Source organism: Heptranchias perlo, chromosome 5 (assembly GCF_035084215.1).
Source record: "Heptranchias perlo isolate sHepPer1 chromosome 5, sHepPer1.hap1, whole genome shotgun sequence".
In the NCBI taxonomy this organism is placed as follows: domain Eukaryota; kingdom Metazoa; phylum Chordata; class Chondrichthyes; order Hexanchiformes; family Hexanchidae; genus Heptranchias; species Heptranchias perlo.
In genome coordinates, this window is record NC_090329.1 from 33,017,537 (window position 1) to 33,042,384 (window position 24,848).

The following is a 24,848-nucleotide window of genomic DNA, read 5'->3' on the forward strand; positions in this document are numbered from 1 at the left end:
AGAGTGGAAGGGGCTTCCATTTGGAAAAATACACTCATCAAAATATGTGTGTATCTCTGTGCTGTGAAAATAAATCATTTATGCATTATTATCTCTATCAGAAGATTAATTTGTGCAATTCATTCATTTCACTGTAGAAATATGCCGCCCACGGAAAAAATTCTAACATCTTTTATTAGCAGTGAAAAAATTATGACACATTAATAATTTTGCAAAGGAAACCACATAATACATTTAGCAATGAGAGTACTGCAAAAACTCCCCAACAAATTCCACTCAAAAGAGCAGATAGTCTAAACCCATTTTTAATAATTGAAATACCAATCACAGACTCAAATGTAACCCAAAGTAGATATGTGAAACAAACTGAAGCTAATGCTGTATTGATTAATAGCTGTAAAATTAAACTGGATGAATATCTGGTTAAGAACAGGATTGAAGATTTTTTTTTATTCGTTCATGGGATTTGGACGTCACTGGCAAGGCCAGCAACTATTGCCCATCCCTAATTGCCCTTGAGAAGGTGGTGGTGAGCCACCTTCTTGAACCGCTGCAGTCCGTGTGATGACGGTTCTCCCACAGTGCTGTTAGGTAGGGAGATCCAGGATTTTGACCCAGCGACGATGAAGGAACGGCGATATATTTCCAAGTCAGGATGGTGTGTGACTTGGAGGGGAACGTGCAGGTGGTGTTGTTCCCATGTGCCTGCTGCTCTTGTCCTTCTAGATGGTAGAGGTCGCCTGTTTGGAAGGTGCTGTCGAAGAAGTCTTAACGAGTTGCTGCAGTGCATCTTGTAGATGGTACACACTGCAGCCATTAGTGTAAGTACAAATCGAGAAGATCTAATGCTGTATGAAACATGATGCTTCCTGAACTACTAGAACCATGGATATATAGTGCACATCGGGTGAGCGGTGGGTGGAGTGATTGCACTGCCCACCTGATGGTACCTGCATCATTTTGGCGAACTGCCAGCCTTCAATAAGCGCTGACTGACAGCTTGCTGATTGGGGGACGGAGCATGAAATCCGGGGAGCCTAGCTGGAAGTTAGCACTTAACGGGGTTGGGGGAGGGGGAGCCAATCCCAGAGGGAGCACAGCGAGCAGGAAGACTCATGCTCCTCCAGGCCCCACAAAAATCACAGCAGAAATTGTTTGGGAAGGACACTCACCGTTATTAGTGGCGAAATGGAGGAGCAAGCTCTAGCGTTCGCACATGTGCAGAGAAACACGGAAATCCGGAACTTGCGCCTACTGGTTTGCCGGAGATATGAGAGCTTCGAATTAAAGGTATATCGCCGGCAATCAGTAAAATCATTGAAAAAGCGACAACTTGCTCTTCTGCCCAGCTGGAAAGTAAGTAATTACACCACAAAACAGGTACGCATAAAAATACCAGGTCTAAACTAATACCAGGCCTAACCCTAATGACTGCCAAACATCTAAAAATTAACTTTTATAAATGTGGAGTCTCATTACTCCTTATTTTAATAGTTTTAAAACTACTTTCATCATTAAAAAAAAATCTGATTGGTCGAAGGGAGAGCGGGCTCCTCTTGCTTCTCCCATGGGTCCTAGCTTCTCTGGAGCTAATGCTGGGCTCTTCTCCGCTTCCTATTTGAGGAATTGCACCCAGTAAAGACCCAGTAATTTAGTGGGTTAGTATAAATCTATGGTGCGGCGAGTAGTGTTGGTTTGCTGCTTTGAGCAATTTCTGGGCCAATTGTATCTTTATTTTTTATGGACCAGCCTGCAGTGGTCCCTTTAAGCACTGCTGGTTCGTCTAGGAAACACTCATTTGAACAGAAAGATTGTGTCAAGTTCCTACAAATAACATAGGACCCTGATTTAAATATGTTAATAGAACTCCTGCCTGTTTTGGGCGGGAGTGCTGGCCAACAATTTTGAACGGGTAGCAGACTAAAACCGCAAACCCCCCACCCAAACCCAACCCCACGAGTTCCGATGAAGGGTCTACATCTGAATTAATCCACCTTTTCTCTTTATAGATGATGCCTGTGCATTTCCAATATTTTGTCTATTTATTTCCAATTCCCAGTCTTTTCTTTTCATCCGTACCGCAAACAATACAGTCGATGAGATCATTTGGTACATGAATTATTTAACATTGAGGACATTTTTTTCAGAGTATACAATAAGCAGACCAGTAAATTTACATCGGGTCTTTGACATGTAACTTTCTTCATAATGCCAAGCTAGTTGCAAATTTATATATACTGCACATAACAGAACATCTTGTGCTTTACTGAAATGATATCAGCAGAAGAATGTGGGGTTAATCATATGAATAGTGGGCACATAGTAATCTAAGTACTTATAGCAGCAATTTGCTTTATCATCTCCACTGCTACAAGAAGAGTGACTGCTGCATGGTTTATTATTTGTTTGCAATGTAGTCAAGATTGTTATAGATTCTTCCGATCAATAATGGCATGGTTAGTGACCCAAATGTTACACAAAACTGTGGAGTTGCTATGAAAAGCAATTTAGTTACAGCATGATTAAGTAGACTGACTCACACTATACCTGTGACCTCCCAGCCTCTCACAACAGGCAAAAGACATCAGAAATTGTGCTGTAGTTTCCAATAAAATAGAAAATGCAGTAAATTACATCAAATGAAACCTCTAATGATGTGATACATTTTACATACTGTTATTGGTTAAATGACAATTATGTTACAATGATTCAAGATTATAAATGAACAAATAGACAGAATTCAAGATTACATCTTTCTTGGCAGAATTACCAGAGCCGTATAAAGGTACAGAAATATTTGCGCGGCAAAATGGAATGAAAGTTTCCTCCTCAAAAGCAGGACAATGAAAGCAGTAGAGTAAATTAATCTGCATCTGGATCATGTTAAACCTAAAGTAGAACATAGGAAAGAAAAGTTAAGGACGAGAAAAGGAATTTGGACAATCAAAGCCCAGTCCACTGATAACTAATGGTAGTTGATGTTGCTGCGCTATAAAAAACAACTCAATTCCCCAGCACTGAAATTCTGCAATTTTATAATTCTTAAAAAAAACCAAAATATATGTATAGCAGTCTGTCTCCTGCAATGTTGCACGTGGAGACTCAGGACCTCTGCAGTGTTGAGAAATGTAATCTCAATATTCCCATAGAATATGATGACAGTACAATCTAAAACAATGGAAAATGGAGTTAGGTCACAGATCAGCCATGATCTTATCAAATGGTGGAGCAGGCACGAGGGGCTGAATGGCCTACTCCTGCTCCTATGTTCCTATGTTCCTAAAACAGAAGCTGCTACTGCAATAGGATGGAGAATACAAATAGCAGAATGAACTAGGGAACCTAAATTAGAACAAATATTGCTCATCAAACATCCTTCTTTTCATAGCAGGACCCATAAGATCAGGGATATGATTTTTAATCGTACCCGGGGACCCAGCGGGTGGGTAAATATTCGCTTGGGGAACCCAAAAGTCAAGTACATTTTTTTATTCGTTCATGGGATGTGGGCGTCGCTGGCGAGGCCAGCATTTATTGCCCATCCCTAATTGCCCTCAAGAAGGTGGTGGTGAGCTGCCTTCTTGAACCGCTACAGTCCGTGTGGTGAAGGTTCTCCCACAGTGCTGTCAGGTTGAGAGGATTTTGACCCAGCGACGATGAAGGAACGGCGATATATTTCCAAGTCGGGATGGTGTGTGACTTGGAGGGGAACATGCAAGTGGTGTTGTTCCCATGTGTCTGCTGCCCTTGTCCTTCTAGGTGGTAGAGGTCGCGGGTTTGGGAGGTGCTGTCGAAGAAGCCTTGGCGAGTTGCTGCAGTGCACACTGTGGATGGTACACACTGCAGCCACAGTATGCCGGTGGTGAATGGAGTGAATGTTTAGGGTGGCGGATGGGGTGCCAATCAAGCAGGCTGCTTTGTCCTGGATGATGTCGAGCTTCTTGAGTGTTGTTGGAGCTGCACTCATCCAGGCAAGTGGAGAGTATCCTATCACACTCCTGACTTGTGCCTTGTAGATGGTGGAAAGGCTTTGGGGAGTCAGGAGGTGAGTCACTCGCCGCAGAATACCCAGCCTCTGACCTGATCACGTAGCCACAGTATTTATATGGCTGGTCCAGTTAAGTTTCTGGTCAATGGTGACCCCCAGGATGTTGATGGTGGGGGTTTGGCAATGGTAATGTCGTTGAATGTCAAGGGAAGGTGGTTAGACTATCTCTTGTTGGAGATGGCCATTGCCTGGCACTTGTCTGGCACGAATGTTACTTGCTACTTATCAGCCCAAGCCTGGATGTTGCCCAGGTCTTGCTGCATGTGGGCACGGACTGCTTCATTATCTGAGGGGTTGCGAATGGAACTGAACACTGTGCAATCATCAGTGAACATTTCCATTTCTGACCTTATGATGGAGGGAAGGTCATTGATGAAGCAGCTGAAGATGGTTGGGCCTAGGACACTGCCCTGAGGAACTCCTGCAGCAATATACTGGGGCTGAGATGATTGGCCTCCAACAACCACTACCATCTTCCTTTGTGCTAGGTATGACTCCAGCCACTGGAGAGCTTTCCCCCTGATTCCCATTGACTTCAATTTTACTAGGGCTCCTTGGTGCCACACTCGGTCAAATGCTGTATTGATGTCAAGGGCAGTCACTCTCACCTCACCTCTGGAATTCAGCTCTTTTGTCTATGTTTGGACCAAGGCTGTAATGAGGTCTGGTGCCGAGTGGTCCTGGCAGAACCCAAACTGAGCATTGGTGAGCAGGTTATTTGTGAGTAAGTGTAGCTTTATAGCACTGTCGATGACACCTTCCATCACTTTGCTGATGATTGAGAGTAGACTGATGGGGCGGTAATTGGCCGGATTGGATTTGTCCTGCTATTTGTGGACAGGACATACCTGGGCAATTTTCCACATTGTCAGGTAGATTGGCAGGAAGTGACTAGTGGTGACCCCAGGGATCTGTACTGGGGCCATAATTTTTCACTATCTTTATAAATGACTTAGATGAAAGAACAGAGAGCCATATATCTAAGTTTGCTGACAACACTAAGTTAGATGACATAGAAAATAGTGTAGATGGAAGCAGAAAATTGCAAATGGACATTGATAGATTAAGTGAGTGGCCACAGTTTTTTTTTTATTCGTTGGTGGGATGTGAGCAATAAATGCTGGCCTTGCCAGCGACGCCCACATCCCATGAATGAATTTTTAAAAACTGTGGCCGATGGAGTTCAATGTGGGAAAGTGTGAGGTCATCCACTTTGTGACCCAAGAAAGATAAATCAGAGTATTTTCTACATGGTGAGAAGTTAGGAACTGTGGAGGTGCAGAGAGATTTTGGGGTCCAAGTACAGAAATCACTAAAAGCTAGTGGACAGGTACAAAAAATGATTGAAACGGCTAATGGAATATTCGCTTTTATCTCAAGGGGGTTGGAATACAAATGGGTGGAATTTATGCTACAGCCGCACAGAGCTCCAGTTAGACCTCATCTGGAGTATTGCATTCAGTTCTGGGCACCACACCTCAGGAAGGATATACTGGCCTTGGAAGGGGTGCAGCGCAGATTCACCAGAATGATACCAGGGCTAGAAGTGTTAAATTATGAAGACAAGTTGCATAGACTAGCCTTGTATTCCCTTCAATATAGAAGATTAAGGGGTGAGCTAATTGAAGTGTTTAAAACGATTAAAGGATTTGATAAGGTAGATAGAGAGAAACTATTTCCACTGGAAAGAGAGTCCAGAACAAGGGGGTATAACCTTAAAATTAGAGCTAGGCCATTCAGGAGTGATGTCGGGAATCACTTCTTCACACAAAGGGTAGTGGAAATCTGGAACACTCTCTCCCAAAAAGCTGTTGAGGCTGGGGGTCAATTGAAAATTTGAAAACTGTGATTGATAGATTTTTGTTAGGCAAGGCTATTAATAATTACGGAACCAAAGCGGTTAGATGGATTTAAGGTACAGATCAGCCATGGTCTAATTGAATGGTGGAACAGGCATGAGGGGCTGAATGGCCTATTCCTGTTCCTATGTCCTTATGCTCTTATGTTCTCATCATTATCATCATGATGGTTCTCATCATCATTTGCATCACTATCATTTCCCCCTTCTTCCTCTTCCATCCACCTCCCCTTACAGTGCAGCCTGCGGAAGAGGTAATGAGGTAAGTATGGGTGTGTAGTGACCAGAGGCACTCAGCACTGCCACCTCCCCCAACATGGTGCTGGTGACTGCTGTGGGTGGCCTCCTTCCCTGCAGGCACTCTCTCCTCTCGCGGATCTCATCCAGGAAGTTCTGTATATCGGCATCTCAAAAATTCTAGGCTTGCCTCCTTCTGCTATCACTTGCCTGAAGCCTTCCTTGCGAGCCACCATAAGGTGAAGTAGAAGCCGTAATGAAGACTTGATAAAGTATAAGGAAACCTTTGGTTAAAAACCACTGTATTTGATCATTCTGATAAAAGCTGGAGGAGAAAGCACACCACTTGCCTGCTGTGGCTCTAAGAATCTGCTGCCACTTTAAGTTACATCAGGCTTTTAAATCCTGCAGCAGGTCTCTTCCCCCTAAAGCGATTTACTCCAATGTTATGTGGGCGTTGTGGTCCTGGCCTGCTATTAAATATTTAAAAGAGGCAATCCCACAAATTCTGGTGCAATGCAAGTTCCGGGAGCTGCAAGAGTCAACCTGCTAGTGTAACAGGAGCACAAATCCCAATACAGATTTTTGGGGCCATAATTTCCAAATGCTTGTTAAAACCTCACCCCAAACATTTTTTAAGAATTTTGAATTGGAATTATTTTACAGTTACAGTGTATTATGGCACATTGCACATTGTCAATATACAAACAGGTTGTATTGTAGAGGTCACTGGCAGATTATGCTACTATTTATTAGGACCGAATCTCTCATGGGGAGGAAAATGCAGACATGATTGAAGTGTTGCCTTGAGTACCTGCCCTGGTGGCTCATCTCACCGATTTCAGTGGGACCAACTCATTTAAATAATTTTACAATGCTCCATGCACAGCTTCGGCCTTGGTCACGGGGCATTCTGCAAGAAGCCCATAGATCAGGAGGGTGTAGTCATTGAAGAGCTGTTGCTTAGAATTAAAAGTAAATGACCACATTGGGGGGAGGAGCAACTTTTGTAAAGGCTCAAAATTGATTTAAAATATTTATCAGCCTTCCCAAAGGCAGTAAGGACAGGAAGAAAATACAATGTCAAGGCACAAAATGGAGTGTATGGGCTAAGTGATGTAGCCCTCCATTCCCTGTTTGATAGCTGGCAAAGTGAACATACTGATGTGTGGACACTTGCCGTGTTTGGCCTCCAGAGCACGTTCACAAGAGAACACCAGTACTCCATGCCTGGCAGTAGATGGCAAACAGATTAAATACTGTTTACAGTAGCTGCAGTACCTTGAAACTGATATGGGAGAAGATGCCACACTTTGAGGAATCTGGCAAGGGAAGACAAACAAATAGTACCATGTACCAGAAAATGCTGGAAAAACTCAGCAAATCTGGCAGCATCTGTGGAGAAAGAAACAGAGTTAACGTTTCAGGTCGATGACTTTTCGTCAGGACTGGAAGAAGTTGAAGATTAAACTGTTTTTAAGCAAGTACAGAGTCAGGCAAAGGGTGGGGGGAGGAAGTGGGGGGGGGGGGAGGAAAGGACAAAAGGGAAGGTCTGTGATAGGTATGCCACCTTCCACACCAGTGCTTCTGATATGTCTTCCTTTTTCCTCAACCGAGGATTCCTCTCCACTGTGGCTGACAAGGCCCTCGACCGTGTCCGTCTTATTTCCCACACTTCTGCCCTCGCCCCTTCCCTTCTCTCCCAGAACCATGATAGGGTTCCCCTTGTCCTCACCTTCCATCCCACCGGCCTCCACATTCAACGTATCATCCTCCACCGTTTCTGCCACCTCCAGCGTGATCCCACCACCAAACACATCTTCTCCTCCCCTCCCCTTACAGCATTCCAAAGGGACGGTTTTCTCCGCGACACCTTGGTTCACTCTTCCATCACCCCCAACGTCCATTCTCCTCCCCACGGCACCTTCCCATGCAAGCACAGGAGATGCAACACCTGCCCCTTCACCTCCTCCCTTCCCACCGTCCAGGGCCCCAAACACTCCTTCCAGCTGAAACAGCGATTTACTTGTACTTCTTCGAATTTAATATCAGAGGCCTTCCCTTTTGTTCTTTCCTCCCCTCTCCTTCCTCCCCACCTAAGCTTAAAAACTGTTTAATCTTCAACTTTTTTCAGTTCTGACGAAGGCTCATCGACCTGAAACGTTAACTCTGTTTCTTTCTCCACAGATGCTGCCCGACTTGCTGAGTATTTCCAGCATTTTCTGTTTTTATTTCAGATTTCCAGCATCCGCAGTATTTTGCTTTTGAGTACCATGTACCAGGTAGATGGTACATGCCAAATAAACAAACCTGACGGTTTGTTCCACATATACTGCTTGACAAGCCAAGCCTACGTACAGCCTTACAACTATTTCATTGTATTTCATGCATGCTCATATTTCAACCCTCAACTCATTTAAAAAGTACTTGGATGAGCAGTCGAAGTGCTGTAACCTACAGGGCTACAGACCAAGTGCTGGAAAGTGGGATTAAGCTGAATAGCTCTTATTCGGCCAGCACAGACACGATGAGCCGAATGGCCTCCTTCTGTGCCGTAACTTTCTATGATTCTATGATTCAGCAGGACACAATCAAGATGCAAAATGTTGCCACATTCTCATATTTCCAGGGCTTTAGGGTGGATACATGGCAGTAATGAGTGTCCCCCCAACCCCTGCATTTTGGGAAAGGCACCAATATGGTAACATTGGGCACATGTGTCATTCTGTTCAGTAGAAAAGGAGATCAAGGTGCTGGCCACGCTAAGCAACGCCTCGTTCACCTTTTGCATGCATATATGAGCAGCACAGTACCTGATATTGCAGTGCTTGCCAGGAGTGAACCATAAACATAACAACTGAGGGCAGTGGTGATTTTCCCAACCACTGGTAGTACCATCCCTATGTTGCTTTAAGTGTTCCTACCATGGATAACAAAACTCTGTCTTGGTGACATTTAGCAAATTAAAACAGTTATCCTGGGCCATTGGCAAATCGTCGTAACGACGTCTTAAAATGATCTGTGCCCATCGCTCCATGGCATGCATTTTGTACCAACTTACTATGAAATTGACATGCTTTATGAACAAGCATATCTTAAGGAGTGAGAAAATATGGCCATCAATTTTTTCCAAAACTTAATATTTTAATAACAATTTCAGTAATGTATCAAAAATAGTCAAACAAACACACACATAAAAAGGTGCTGTAAACATTAAAAATGAAACCTTCCCAAGGCTTTTCAAAACTCCTGAGCCCATAGAGCTTCTCATGCTCCCATTCCAAATGGGCGTACAAAGAAAAAAGAGCAAGCTTAGCAGAAATACTGGCCATTTGTGCTTAGTGTTCATTTAAATATGTTTGTATAAAATGTGGGGCCTTTTTTAAGGCTCATGCAGGAAATCACATCAGCAAGCACATCAGCTCACTAGTAATAGAGAAGCAGGCAATTGTAGCCCAGAAAGATATTGGCATAGGGCCTCCTCTCCCAAATCCTGATCCCTCTGTGCCAATTGCATGCTTGCTCTAGCACTGCACAGAGCCAAGGGATTGACCTTATTATGTTACCCTTGGGTGGGAGGAAGATACGGATTGTGTAGATTGTTCAGCTCTTTTGTCATATCCCTGTCTGTCACCTTTTATGCCCGAACTGTCTGTGTTTGAGCTGGAGTAATTTTTAAATTCCCACTGGGTACACTAGAATGAGCAGCACTTCAGAGATGATTTTTTTTTTGCTGATGGTAAGAATCTTTTGCTATAAATTGAACAACCTTGCAACCTGTCGTGCCCCAAAGCATGAGACGTGCAATGCTTGATCAATTGTATAATTTGTGACATGCAGTAAGGCATCTGAAACAAGGGGCTTGATTTTCAAGCTGAAGTGCGGGTGCATTGGGGGCAGTGGGGCTCCGAAAATCGGGGAAATCTCGAGCGGGTGAGGAAGCCGGCTTCAACCCGCCGACTTCCGGGTTCCCCACAGATGCGTCTGTGTGTGAGCGAGCCTCACAAATGCGGAAATCCCACTGGCAATTAAAGCCGGGGGGATGATAGTTAACACAGTTATTTAGATAGTCTAAGTATTTGAAGTAGTTCATTTCATGGTGATTGAGGCCTCAGCATGTACTCCATGTTTTAGGAGACGGGTTTCAGCCAGCAGTCAGTTGGACATTGAAATGCTTATTTGACAGATGGGGATAAAAGGTGAGTTATTGCAGCAAGGCACTCTGGTCTATCAGACAAACTTTTGGCTGGGAGATCTTTGTGTTTAGACTGAAAATTCTTACTTTCCACTCAGAATTGTTCTGTTGACACATATTTACCAACTTTTTGTACCCCCTCAAATTGATACCATCATGATGGGGGCGCCATGGCTGCATTCACCACTACATCCGAGGACGAAGAACATCACCATCCTCGCGTGCACTTCCACCACTTGGAGCTCCACAACACAGTGCTGCACCACAGGGACCTGAAAAGAGCACAGAGGGGAACAACAGAGGGAGCGACGTCGCAGGAGGCACTACCCTCGCAAGAGGGTCAGCAGAACAAGGCTCAACTTCCTGGACCTCTCTGAGAAGCAGTGCCTACAGAGGCTGAGAGTGAGTCGCCAGGTGGTTGCAGACATCAGCAGCCTCCTTCATGCCGAGCTGCTCCCAACTGGGCCTGGCGGCATTTCATTACCCATCGCAGTTAAAGTGACCACTGCCCTCAACTTCTTCACCTCTGGATTGGTCCAGGGTGCCACTGGGGACATCGTCGGGGTCTCTCATTCGTCTACACACAAGTATATAAGGCAGGTCACCGACGGCTTGTTTCGCAGGGCCTCGCAGTATGTCAACTTCCCCATGGACGACCTCAGCCAGACGTAGAGGCCAATGGGATTCCACTCTGTGGCTGGCTTCCCACGGGTGCAGGGTGCAATTGATTGTACCCATATAGCAATCCGAGCACCTCCACACGAGCCAGGACTGTTCATCAACAGAAAAGGCTATCACTCCATCAACACTCAACTTGTTTGTGACCACCGCAAAGGATTCCTTCATGTGTGCCAGATTCCCTGGCAGCTGCCATGATTCCTTCATTCTGAGGGAATCCAACATCCCGGGCTCTTTCACGCACTGAACACCCGTAAGGGCTGGCTCCTCGGGGACAAGGGATACCCCCTGCACACGTGACTCATGACACCTCTGAGGGACCCCATCACCGAGCAACAGTGTCGATATAACGACAGCCACATCGCCACCAGGTCTACAATTGAGCATGCTATAGGGCTGCTCAAGATGTGATTTAGGTGTCTTGATCATCTGGGGAATGCTTTAATACACACCAGACAGAATGGGATGCATTGTAATAGTGTGTTGTGTCCTGCACAACATGGAACAAGAGAGAGGGGTGCTACTTATGGAGGCCCCATCCACATCTGCCACCCACATTGAGGAGGAGGAAGAGGACGAACCCATGGGCAGAGCAGCAGAGGAGTCACTGATATGTGAACAGTTCTCCAGAAAGTGTGAAGAGTCCAGTCCTCAGACCACCTGGAAAGAGCAGCGCAAACACCAGCACCCCACCCTCCGCACAAAATAGTCCGGCAATTACACATACACCCACTATAAAGTGACCCAATGGGTGGCATCAAGTATCACCATTCATGGCGAAGCTCATGAAAGGGCCCTATCACAAAAGCCAGTAAAGAATGGGCAAGACGTGGCAGTAGTGGTGAGAAATATAACATTTAATGTGAATATAACAAAAAACAAATATAAATGGAAAACAGGACAATCTGTCAGACACCCTTGTGTGCACACCCTTTGTGATCACAAATCCTTAGCCTTTCTCTTCCGACTACTTCTACGTGGTGCATCCCCTGTGGCTGCAGCAGAGGTAGTGGCAGGTTGCTCATGTTCATGCCCTGACTGCTTAGGTGCTTACAGCCTACGTCCTCTGGGTTTTAGAGACCGTGAGGGCCCCTCCAAAGACTGCTCCACCTGCACCTGTGCAGGGGCAGACTCAGCCACCTGGAGAGGAGGCAGTCTTATGGTTATAGGTTGAGAGGGGGGCAACGGGTGAGACGTGGAAGCACTTTGAGTGGTGTCCCCACTTCCATGTCCCCTTTCGCCATCATCCCTCTCCTGGGCCAGGACCACATGACTCCTACCACTCCGCTGGACAATAGTTTGGAGGACGTGTGTGATGCCTTGTAAGGCCAGTGCCAGTGTATCTGTCTGCCTGTTTAAGGCGGCAGAATGTTTTTCACCCTGAGTCCGCATGGCCATTGTCAGGGCCTGAATGGACTCATTTGTGAGCCGTGCTTGAAGCTCAATGGAGGCTGCCATTCCCTCCATCACAGACATTCCCGCACTTACCTACGCCACCAGTCCACTAATGCAGGAGATGGACTCCCCCATCCTCTGAGCTATTGTAGAGAGTGCGCATGGCACCTTTTCCAATACCTCGAAATGTGCTGCTGTCCCTCAATCATTCTCCTTTTAAAGGATGGCCCCCACGGTTCAGCATCTGTGTCCAGCTGAGCAGAGCCTGGAGAAGAGTGCTCCCACCGACGCGGACTCTCCACAGCTGCCCCTGCCACCAGTGTCTGCTCGTACTCACTTGTTGTGTGGTGACTCACCAGGTGCCAACCCAACCGACTGACTACTAGGACCCACCGAGCTGTGAGTTTCTGCATTGGTGGATGGCTCACTATGATGTGACGGTGCACCCTCAGATGCTGGGAGCTCCTCTGAGGAATCACCCTCTGCCGTCACTGCAGTCGTTGAAGGGCATGTAAGAGAACAGAAGGCAATATTAAGCATCATCACAGATGCGTCATGTTGCGATGAGCACACTGAGGTGTTGAAGATGGCAAGTATTGTTAACATCAATTCATGTTGTGTGTGACGAACGTTAAAGTTGTGTCACCAGACCTTTGTGGGGTGCCAGTCTCAACGTCCCCGAAGGACAGGCGTCAAGGGTCCGGCTGAGCTCCAGCGTCTCCTGCTCCGTGTCTGTGAGGACCACTACTTGTTGTGGCCCCCCTCCAGTCCTCGACCTCTCACGTGCATTTTGAGCTCTCTTCTCCTAGATACAAAATACAAAAACAAGGAAGTCATGCTAAATCTTGACAAATCAGCTGAAGTATTGTGTACAATTTTGGGCACCACACTTTAGGAAAGATGTCAAGGCCTTGGAGAGGGTATAGAGGAGGTTTACCAGGATGATACCAGGGATGAGGGACCTTAGTTATGTGGAGAGATTGGAGAAGCTGGGATTGTTCTCCTTAGAGCAGAGAAGGTTAAGGGGAGACCTAATAGAGGGTCCTTGCAGTGCACATAGGAGCTGCTGCATTTCTTTATATTACAACAGGGACTACACTTCAGAAGTATTTAATTGGCTGTGAAATGCTTTGGGATGTCATGCAAGTTGCTTCATTCATAAAATTAGAGAAAAAGGTTAGAATGTAGATTAGATAGAAATAAAGCAAAATTGAGGTTACAATGTTAAAAATAGGAAAGAGAATGAGGAAAAATGACGACAGGTTGAGCAAATTATTGATTTTTAATAATTTATGATTAATATTACAGCAATAAATAATGGATCCATATGTAATTTTAGTTTGTTTCACCATCACAAGGCATCAGCTGAAATCTTAAAGTGGTCAGACAGTATTCCTTTAAGTATTCCCCTTTTTAAAGAACATTTTATATATAATTCCTTTGAAGTTTTAGTAAACATATTAATTTTCTTAGCAGCCTGAAAGCCGTTGAATAATGACTCCCTCCCAGTTGCACTGTTCTTGTGACTTCACTGGTGGGATTGCCCCATGCATTTCTGAGTAGCTCCATGGGAAACAACACAGGTTTTGATTTAGGATTAGCCCAAGAGCCATGGGATCCCAGAAGACCATGTTGCAAGCTGGTCCCAGTGGAGGGGCGAAGGAAGAGACGGATGCATAAAAGGCCAGAGTAGAAAGAACGCAGGATTCTCGGATGGTTGTAGGATGGAGGAGGTTACGGAGATAGAGAGGGGTGAGGCCATGCAGGGATTTGAACACAAGGATGAGAATTTTAAATTAGATGCATTGGTGGGCCAGGAAGCAATGTAGTTCAGCGAGCACAGGGGTGATGGGTATGAGTTAGAATACTGGCACCAGCGTTTTGGGTGAGCTCAAGTTTATGGAGGGTTGAAGATGGGATGGCGGCCAGGACAGCAGGATATTCAGGATCCAGGTCATGATTCATGCCTGGACCCCCAGCTGGTCCTCACATCCATCAGGCATAGCTCCACAGACCATATGCTGGGTCTGAGTGAAGGGCCTAGGACACAGGACACACAACTTCGATGTTCAGAGTCTCTACACCCAGGCCAACCCCTTCTTATGTCAATGGCCACATGTGGGGAAGGTGGATTGAGACGGTGGATTTGGTGCTAGATTGCAAAAGGCGGAGTTCTGAAAGGAAACATGGACAACACAGAGTCCTAATAGCTCCAGGCATCGGGCACCTATGTGCCCCGATAGTAACCTTAAACATTCACTCCCTCCACCATCGGTGCACATTGGCTGCAGTGTGTACCATCTACAAGATGCACTGCAAGAACTCACCAAGGCTTCTTCGACAGCACCTCCCAAACCCACGACCTCTACCACCTAGAAGGACAAGGGCAGCAGGTGCATGGGAACAACACCACCTGCACGTTCCCCTCCAAGTCACACACCATCCCGACTTGGAAATATTTTGCCATTCCTTCATCGTCGCTGGGTCAAAATCCTGGAACTCCCTACCTAACAGCACAGTGGGAGAACCTTCACCACACGGACTGCAGCTGTTCAAGAAGGTGGCTCACCACCACCTTCTCAAGGGCAATAGGGATGGGCAATAAATGCTGGCCTTGCCAGCGACGCCCACATCCCGTGAATGAATTAAAAAAAACAACCTACCTAGATATGACTGGATGGCTGTGCTTGCAGCACCTGAGGTTATTCAGGGAGATGGTTACTTCCATTGTGAGCACTATTCTGCCGGTGACTGTTAAAACGACCATAGACTTGAACTTCTACGCTTCAAAATTATTTAAAGCTGCCACTTGAGCAACAAAATGTTATTGCGGCTCTGCTAAGGCATGCAGCCTGTTAAGTGCACTTTGGCACTGAACTGGAAGCAGATTCAAACAGCAAGGCTATTTTGACATTAACATTTTCCCAAGGATGCAGGGCATCATTGATTGCACATAAATGCCCATTCTGGCTCTGCCAGACCAAAGCATACCATATAAAAAAACTGAAATTGGTATTATTCGGTCAAATGCAGATATTGTGTGGTGTCGGCCTGAACATTGATACCAATTGTTGATACCAAGTATCCTGGGAAATTGCATGACTCTCACATCTTGTAAATATCCAACATTCAAGATCTGTTCTAGGGCAAAACAGGTAGGATGGATGACTCCTGAGGAAATTTAACAATTCAAGGCAAGATTCCTGTAGAATGGTACTGAATTCCTTGGGCCTAATTTTTTTCATTTTGGCAAACATGCACTTTTACAGGCACAAACCTGTAGCTGGGAGTGGGAAGGCAGTGCCCAATTTTCCACCATAAGCCTTCTCTTCTGTTTTGACTAGGCTATAGGAGAGCTTGGCTTGCAGTACACTTGGTTAGGGATTGCAAAATTATGTGCAGAGCAGCTCTTCAAGGGCTGCAGCTCACCATAAAAGGCGATGTCATGGTGGGGACAAAGAATTGCCTAATTGTTCACAATGGAACTGTGGCAACATGTGGAAGGTTGATACTAAAGGCTGGTACTATCTGAATGTAAGGTGATCTGCGCCCAAGTCAATGCAATTACACAGCACCCTAGTACCTGGCTGCAAATGAGAATAACAGGAATAAGGTGAAGATGAGCATGCTTCTCACTTTAGCACACATTTCTTGGGAGGCTCATCAAGCATGGTAAGTTGGGAACTCACCAGCCCCCTGGGAGGTATCATTTTAAGCATTGTGCACAATCATTGCCTTTTTGCACACACTCTTCCATTAAGCTCAAGATTGCATGGTATGATTTTCTTGCAGATGGAAGTGGCAGATATGGATCAGTGAACTAATGCACAAGCTTCCAGCCCAAGGTGTTCCTTTGTTGCTGGGGGGGTTTCTCAGTTGGGTCAGTAACCAAGGATGTAGAAGATAGCTGGTTAGGCTCTCTCTTGCTGGAGATAATAATTCCCTGGCATTTATATGGCATGAATGTTACTTGCCTTTTATCAGCCCAAGCCTGGATGTTGCCCAGGTCTTGCTGCAAACTAAGCCCAGTGGTACAAAATCTCAGTGCATTGTTTGGCTCTGAGCTGAGCTTCAAACTCTACATCCTAGACTAAGAATGCTTATTTCAACTTCTGCAGCATCACATACTTATGCCCCGCTTTACCCTCACTGCCCTGAAATAATTATGTGTGCCTTTGTCATTTACTGTGTTCTCCCTCTCACAAATAGCAATTCGTCCATATCTCCAAATCTATATCCTATCCTGCACCAACTCCCATTCCCAACTATCCTTGTGCTCAAAAACCTTCACTAGTTCCCTATCTGTCTATACATCAATTTCAAAATCTTTGACCTCACCTACAAATTCTCCCATGGCCTCACCTCTCCGTGCCTCTTCAACCTCATTCAGCCCTATATTCCTGTATGTCCTCACCGCCCTTCCGATTCTGAGTTCTTTTGCATCGTTTTCTCTTTCCACTTCAGCCATTTTGGCTCACACTCTAACAGACCCTACCTAAGCCCTTCCATCTTGATACCCGTCTCTCCTCCTTCATAAAGCTCCTTAAAACTTTGATGATTTTTCATTGATCACCACCCCAATCCTTTTCCCTCCTTCTCTCGGTTCCTGTTATTTTTGCCTCTGTGACGCGCTTTGGAAATGTTTATCTTGTCATCGGGGCAATACAAGTAGAGATTGTTGTTCCAATCTGTAGAACTATTTCTGTGGTCACGGCAACTTTTATCATAATTATTAGTACTGTTAAGGTACTTAACAGGTGTCTAATATCCCCCGTGGTGTTTTAAACCACGTAGCTGAGCAATACAGGGAGTTAAATTATCGGCCAGCAGAGAGCTGAAACTGTATCCAGATTGCACCAATGATGCTCATTTTTTTTTATCAGTGGCATTACTGGCAACAACTCCGGAAGCAGAGGAATTAGCTCTATGTACCCAATGCATTATCTTCTCTTTAGTTTCCATCGGGATAATCAGGGTACTGTACCATCCAGTGTTTCGACAATGAGGTCTATCTGCCTTGCCCTTCACAATGACTGGATTCCATCTGCCAGCTGTGTGATTTTGTATGCAAATAGCGTCACACACACTGAAGGAGGAGAATTTTTGTCTGATTCCTGTGTGTTGCAACACCGTAAGTGTATTTAAAAAGAATATATTTATGATTCACTGCATGTTGTGACAAAAATAATTCTTCCCTCATCTGGTGATTTTTCAGTTTTGTGGAAGTGAGCATGTCTCGTGCTGACTGGTTCCTTTCAGTTAATATCTGATTTTGAATGGCATTGTATGCATCTTTGGCACCCGCAGTTGTTTAGTGCAGGCTTCTTTAGGTTTGAGTCATCAAAAGTTTTATGGTATCCTAACATACTTTAGGTTTGGATCACTTCCATCCATGAGAACAGGTTTGCTCCTGGGTGACCTGGTGTTTCACGATTAAAGTGTATTTCTTTCCATTGAGGCTTCCTGCGCTGTTAATAGATCTCACACTTGGACACATATCTTCCGTTTGGCAGAATGTTCCCAATCAAAACATCTCCTGTACATTCATCAATTTCAAGATGTACTGTGTGACCTCTTCGTAACATCTCCTGCCTCACTAAAATCAAAATGATCGATTTGTCATTCCTTCCTAATAATCCAACTGCTTTGCAGGGCTCTTCTCTGTAGTTCCAACATTCTTGCACAGCAATTGGAGCGTCTAGAACACATCGGCGTGGAATTTCCTCGATCCCACTTATGCTGAAATTACGCCAAACTTTATGTCGGTTTGTATGCCAATGGGAACTTATGCCCAAATTTCCTGCAAAGCTCATTTCCCAAGCAAAAACCAGCGTAAAACAAGGGTAAAATGCAGCATCACCGAGAGGGGTAATAGCGAGTGGGCTGCTATCTTCTGCCATGGGGTCTCACTCTCAGAGTCTCTTGCCTCTGCTGCTCCCATTCCTCTTCCATTACTATGCAGAACTGTAGAACAGGCGTATGCCCATTGGGAAGGCCATTCCAGCTGCTTAGTCCTTCTGAACGTGTGGGGTTGGCTGGATGGCTGAAAAATTTTGGGTGCGTTGAGACTGACAGCACTTTGGTTAATTATAGTGCAGGTCTCAGTAAGAAAGATTCAAAAATCACTATCAAACCGCAGAAATCTTAGTTACGCCGATATCGGGTGACTTGGGGCTGTGCTGCACCGAAATCTTTGGCCACAAATCTATGCCAATGCATTACTGACAGAAATGCAAGAAACTTGCATGAGCTGGTCTTTTGCATGGGGTGGAGCTTTGTAAATGAGCGGCAGAGAGTTTCGCCAGATATATATCATAAGTGGCACAAATGATTAAGGAAATTCATTGCATACCAATGGTGCAGCGTAAATCAGTTAATTTCCTCACAAAAAAAGCATGCAAGACCTCTCCTTATGCTGTGATTATGCCGAAAAGTTTAGTTTATATAATCTTATTCAATTCTCTTGGGTGTCATACCTTTTTTCAATAACAACAATAACATTGAGTTATTCTGTTGACTTGTCTACTCTGAAAACGACAGCAAGTTACGAAGTTCCTCCCTCTTTGAGGGCTCTGCTTTCAATTTGCTCTTTAGTGTCACATTTTCCTGAGTTCCTCCGCAGTCAGGTTAATATCAGGATTTATCTTAATGCAATATGGCTCACTGAGACTCCAAATACCTTTAAGTGCATTCACCAGTAATTTCTGTGGGGGCTCTCCCAATCATCTGCTGTACCTTCATCAGAAACCCTGGAGTAAGAGCATAAATGGTCAGGGTTCTCCAGGGTTTCTGCCAATCTTCTACTGAAATTATGGCAGATGATTGAGAGAACCGCTGTGGAAATTCTATCCCGTTATTACCTTGTGCAAATACATCATGGGCCTGATATTCTTCTCTATAGCAGTTAGTTTCCAGGTTCTTTCAAGAGGAAAGGAAAGCAGAGACCCGTAACATCCGGTCTCCGGCCCTTGACATCATCCTGGGATTTGCAATGCTTCCCCAGAGAGGTGAACTTGCATCTACAACAAGTGCAAAGCACGGGCAGCCATGGGTATGAGGCAGGATAAAGTGTTCCTAGCTGTCCCACCTTAGTTTCCTCTCTGTGCAGCAGAAGGGTGCTCATTTTATGAGGAATGTGAAGAAGCTGGCCTTGCACCTTGGATTCTCCAGATTGGAGGGCATGAGCAGGCCAGATATCAAGGCAAGAAGATAAGAAAGGAGACGGTAAGTCTGACTTTCTTTTGTAGCCTCCCCATGGATCTTCGGGCCTGAAGGCCTGCCTGTGGTGTTGGGGTGCAACTGGGCCATAAAAATGACACGGCCCACCAAATTCAGGCACTCTGTAGGCCATATAGGTGCAGTGTACTTGATTCTACTGTGCTATTCCAGCACTCGGACAAAGGGGAGAGAGAATAATGGGGCCCAACATTTCATTTATCAATGCTCCTTACAAATCAAATTACAAAAGTACAATTGATTTGAGCAACAGTGTGAAAAAAAGGTTTGCAATCTTGCACTGTTCGGTTAATGACCATGTACTTATAATAAATACATACTTACTGGAGAGGCAAATTAGTGCTCACAGTTTCCTGGTGTTTTCTTGGCTGCAATCAAAAAAGACTGACATCACAGTGCGAAAAATCATTTTGTTCAACGTTAACATACTTAAAGGTTGGATATGAAACAATAAGCATTTTAGTCGTAAACATATTTGCTAGTGGCAACACGCAGGGAGCCCACCATGAGAAGAAAGTTAAATTCCATCAGTTCGAGACAGCATTAATACACTTATGGACTGTCTTCTAGATCCTTGATAAACCCAGCTGCCAAAGCTGGACACAGTCTCAATGTATCTTACATCAACGCAAGTAGTACTGACTTCAAATCTGGCGTCATCACCCACCTCCTCAAAAAACCCACCCTTGACCCGTTTGTCCTTGAATACTACCCACCCATCTCCAACCTCCCTTTCCTCTCCAAAGTCCATGAACATGTTGTCGCCTCCCAAATGCACCGCCATCTTTCCCGCAACTCCATGTTTGAATCCCTCCATTCAGGTTTCATGTACCTGCCTCTGTAGTGAAAAAGCCCTTATCAAAGTCACAGATGACATCCTATGTGACTGTGACTGTGTTAAACTATCCCTTCTTATCCTTCTCGACTTGTCTGCAGCCTTTGTCTCGATTGACCACACCATTCTCATCCAAAGCCTCTCCTCCGCCGTCCAGCTGGGTGGGACGGCTCTCGCCTGGTTCCATTCTTATCTATCCATTCACACCCAGAAAATCACCTGCATTGGCTTCTCTTGACGCTCCCGTACCGTTACCTCTGGTGCCCCCCTCCCCATATTTCTCATTTACATGCCGTCCCTCGGCGACATCATCCGAAAACATGACATCAGGTTCCACGTGTTACGACATCCAGCTCCACCTCATCACCACCTCTCGTGACCCTTCCACTGTCTCTCATTTGTCACACTGCTTGTCTGACATTCAATACTGGATGAGCAGAAATTTCCTCCAACTAAATATTGGGAAGACCGAAGCCTTCCCCTTGTGTCTTTGGTCCCCGCCACAAACTCCGTTCCGTAGCCACCGACTCCATCCCTTTCCCTGGCCACTGTCTGAGGCTGAACCAGACCATTCACAACCTTGCCGTCCTATTTGACCCTGAGATGAGCTTCCGACCACTTATCTGCTCCATCACCAAGACCCCCTACTTCCACCTCTGTAATATTGCCCGTCTCCGTACCTGCCTTAGCTCATCTGCTGCTGAAACCCTCTTCCATGCATTTGTTACCTCTAGACTTGACTATTCCAGTGCTCTGCTGGCCGGCCTCCCATCTTCCACCCTCCATGAACTCCTTGAGCTCATCCAAACCTCTGCTGCCTGTATCCTAATTCACACCAAGTCCCGTTCACCCATCACCCCAGTGCCTGCTGACCTACATTGGCTCCTGGTCTGGCAACGCCTTGATTTTAAAATTCTCATCCTTGTTTTCAAATCCCTCCATGGCCTCCTCTCCCTATCTCTGTGACCTCCTCCAACCACACCACCATCCGAGATCTCTGCGCTTCTCCAATTCTGACCTCTTGTGCATCCCCAATTTTAATCACTCCACCATTGGCGGCTGTGCCTTCAGCTGCCTAGGCCCTAAGCTCTGGAATTCATGCTCTAAACCTCTCCACTTCTCTACCTCTCTCTCCTCCTTTAAAATGCACCTTAAAAACTAACTCTTTGACCAAGCTTTTGGTCACCTGTCCTAATATCTTCTTACGTGGCTCAGTGTCAAATTTTGTTTGATAATTGCTCCTGTGAAGAGCCTTGTGACATTTTACTACATTAAAGACGCTATATAAATGCAAGTTGTAGTTACTGTTGTTGTTGACTTCACTGATGTAGGATATTGACAGGCTGGTGTCTTTCAATGCACTGTGATTTGTGGCTAAGTGATGGATCCATATTTTGCAATATAAAATTAATTGACGTTGTTAATATACTCCGTCATCAGTGAATCTCCTCATGCCCGTCTGTGGGGAGGAGACAGTCCCCATTATTGTTCAGATTCGTTGCTGTTGTCGGCTCACTCAGACGTCGTTAGGTGCATTTCCCATTTTAATTCCTAATCTCCCTTCTGGCTCCATTATACAAGTGAATACATAACTCAGCTGGCTTTGTCTGTATATCAGCATGTAGCTCATCTATTTCAATCTACAGGCTGTCCATTTCTGTCTGCAACTCATCACATAACTTGTCTATTTTCATCTGCAGGTCATTGACATGCTTTACAACATTTTTAATATGCTCAAGACATTTATCTATTTTTGGCACTCATCTTAGCTTGCATTCACTGCATTAGCTTCCCAGTTATTATCAGGACTTACTGTACTTGCTGCCAAATGATTTGGTTTATTGAGTTAGGGTATTATACATGTTCACAGTGCAGTCTTATCCTATTTCATGAAAAAGTTAAAAACCTATTACAGTACTTTATTTTTCTTAATTCTGCAGTCATTCTGAAATTACACAAAAAAACTCAATATTTAAATAGAACAGGATTTAAGTTAGATTGAATAATTGTAACTAAATCACAGAGAAAGATCCTACAGGTATGCTTACACTAATGTTTTTAAGGAAATCCCCAAGGCACTATGAATCTTCTAAAATACATTATGAACGAAACTTAGCATAACTTAAAAGCAGATCGTTTGTGTTTAGCCATAGCTGCATCAAAAGGCTGGCAATATGAATTCTGGGCTCTGGGTTTTGGATGTTATTTTTACTCCTCAAAGTGAGGGACATTACTATTGGGATGGCACACTTTTCCTACTTTTGGTACTTAGCAATATCAATGGGTGAGATATATATGAGACAAAGTACAGAATAAAACTATCTCTACCCTTCCCAACAGTATATCTCAGTTACGACATCAGAACAGCACCCCACTACACCGTTCTATTTTACCAGTTCCATTTCCATTTTAGTGTCAAGTCGTGACAAATTATTTCCAGTATTGTGCTGTAAAACTCAGATTTAAATTAAACTCGGAAAGTTCAAACAGAAAAAGTATCATCGTCATTTTAAAGGATACCGAATGAATAAATCATACCAAAAAATTAATTAATTGAGTTGAAATTCCTTCTGTTTAGCCTAAGCTTTTTTTCCTTTGTTATTTTGTTTCAACGTTATTGGAGGAACTGTCTGGTACACATTGCAAACCTGACCATGTGAAGAAGCTGAATTAATATCATTAGACACAGCCTTTGACTCAAGCTTCTTCAGTGATCGTGCCTTTTTTACGTGTGTAGGTGTTAATTTAACACCCTTAGACTGTCCAGTTTGACAACTGCTTTTTTCCAATACTGCCAATTAAGCCATCTGTTTAAGCAAAAATATTCACACAAAAACTCAAACTAACAATCTAAGTGAAATTAAATCATAATTCATTCAGAACTCTGTGTTTAATCATCATGGCTTGGATTTACATGTTGTCTATAAATTTGTATGTAACATATTCACTGCCAGATTAGAGTTTCCGGAACACTAATCGCTGCTGATAATGCTTTGTGCCAGAGCGATTAAGAACCAATTGAGTGCATAATTAGTGGGGTGAATGATAGAAGTAACACTATTGTGTAATTTTTCAATGATAAATAATTCCTGATGGTGCATCGTCCAATTTGAAGTTGGCCTCAATAATGGCAGAACATTACAAAAGTGCTCACAGAAAGACATCCCATTCAAATCACTCAAACAGCAGGAGCTGCTTATGGCAAGAACATGATGATGAACAAGCCAGGAAAAGGTTGCATTACTCTTCAAACATAATTTAGTGAATTTAGTAATTTAGTATGAATTACATGGATCTAACTGAAAGGCAATGCATAAATTTCATTAGGCTCAGCAGAGAACTCCTGAAAGACTTATTTTAACTTTGTAAATTCCAGATAGATCATTGTCATTTCTACTGTGCTGCCAGTCACAGGACCTGAGCCAAAAATTTGAATGCTAATTGTTTTTCTGGCAACATTGTTAATTAAGCAAGTATCAATCAGCAGACATATGCACATTAAAAGAGAACCCTTAACTACAATAAAAAGACAAGTCACTTGTGTCAGGCTGCTTTAATGAAAGTAAAAGTACAATGCACAATGGAACATTTCACATTCTATACTTCAGTCAAGAATGGGGCCCATTAGATTTCATCTAATAAACTGTGACACGAGGAAATAACAAAGGAAAAATGTAATCCAATAAATGCTTATTTTAGTTTAAACCCCCAAATTATTTCAGGGCGTATGCTTATCATAATGACCAGAGAATTTTTCTATCCTTTTCTGACTCACCTTGATCTGCAGAATTAAATTTGGCAGGGGGTACAAAATTTAGATCTTGGAATGCCATAGATTATATACATTATATATAGTAGAATATAGAGGTTGATCCTTAAAAATAATTGTTTTATAGATTATAAAACAGGTCAATGTATTTGCATATTTAATGCACTAAATTGTGCATTGTGTTTAATGTAGAAAAAAATTGTAAGTAAAATCAGACAAATTAAATTAAACTGCAAGTTGGTTCTAAACATTCGCATCAAGACTAGCCAAAAAATGTAACCATGCTTTGTAGATTACCATTGGTCCGCGCTGAGAAAATCATATAGAGTTTGAGAACCCTAACCTCCATCTGGTTCATTCCATCTCCTAATGAACTTCTTGAATGCTGTTGGAAAGATTGTGGTGGACATTAGCCTCTTTGGCATCTTTGTTCAAGCAAAACAATAAGGTGGTTAAGAAGGTATATGAGATACTTTCCTTTATTAGCTGAGGCATAGAATATAAAAACAGGGAGGTTTTGCTAGAACTGAATAAAACCCTAGTTAGGCCACAGCTTGAGTACTGCGTATAGTTCTGGTCACCACATTACAGGAAAGA

General features: G+C 44.0%; 1 long non-coding RNA gene across 3 annotated transcripts in view; it reads right to left on the minus strand.

Moving 5' to 3' along the window:
* Positions 1-202: 202 nt before the first annotated feature.
* LOC137321676 (uncharacterized) overlaps positions 203-24,848 on the minus strand; it is a 99,456-nt gene continuing 74,810 nt past the window's right edge. The window contains exons 3-5 of one of the 3 annotated variants that reach the window (XR_010962883.1): positions 24,549-24,636; positions 19,972-20,015; positions 203-2,889 (exon numbers count right to left, since the gene is read on the minus strand). This is a non-coding gene — a long non-coding RNA (uncharacterized lncRNA). Of the gene's footprint in view, positions 2,890-11,862; positions 13,217-19,971; positions 20,016-24,548; positions 24,637-24,848 lie in introns of those variants that run through there. The other 2 variants (XR_010962884.1, XR_010962885.1) reach the window with 2 other exon arrangements.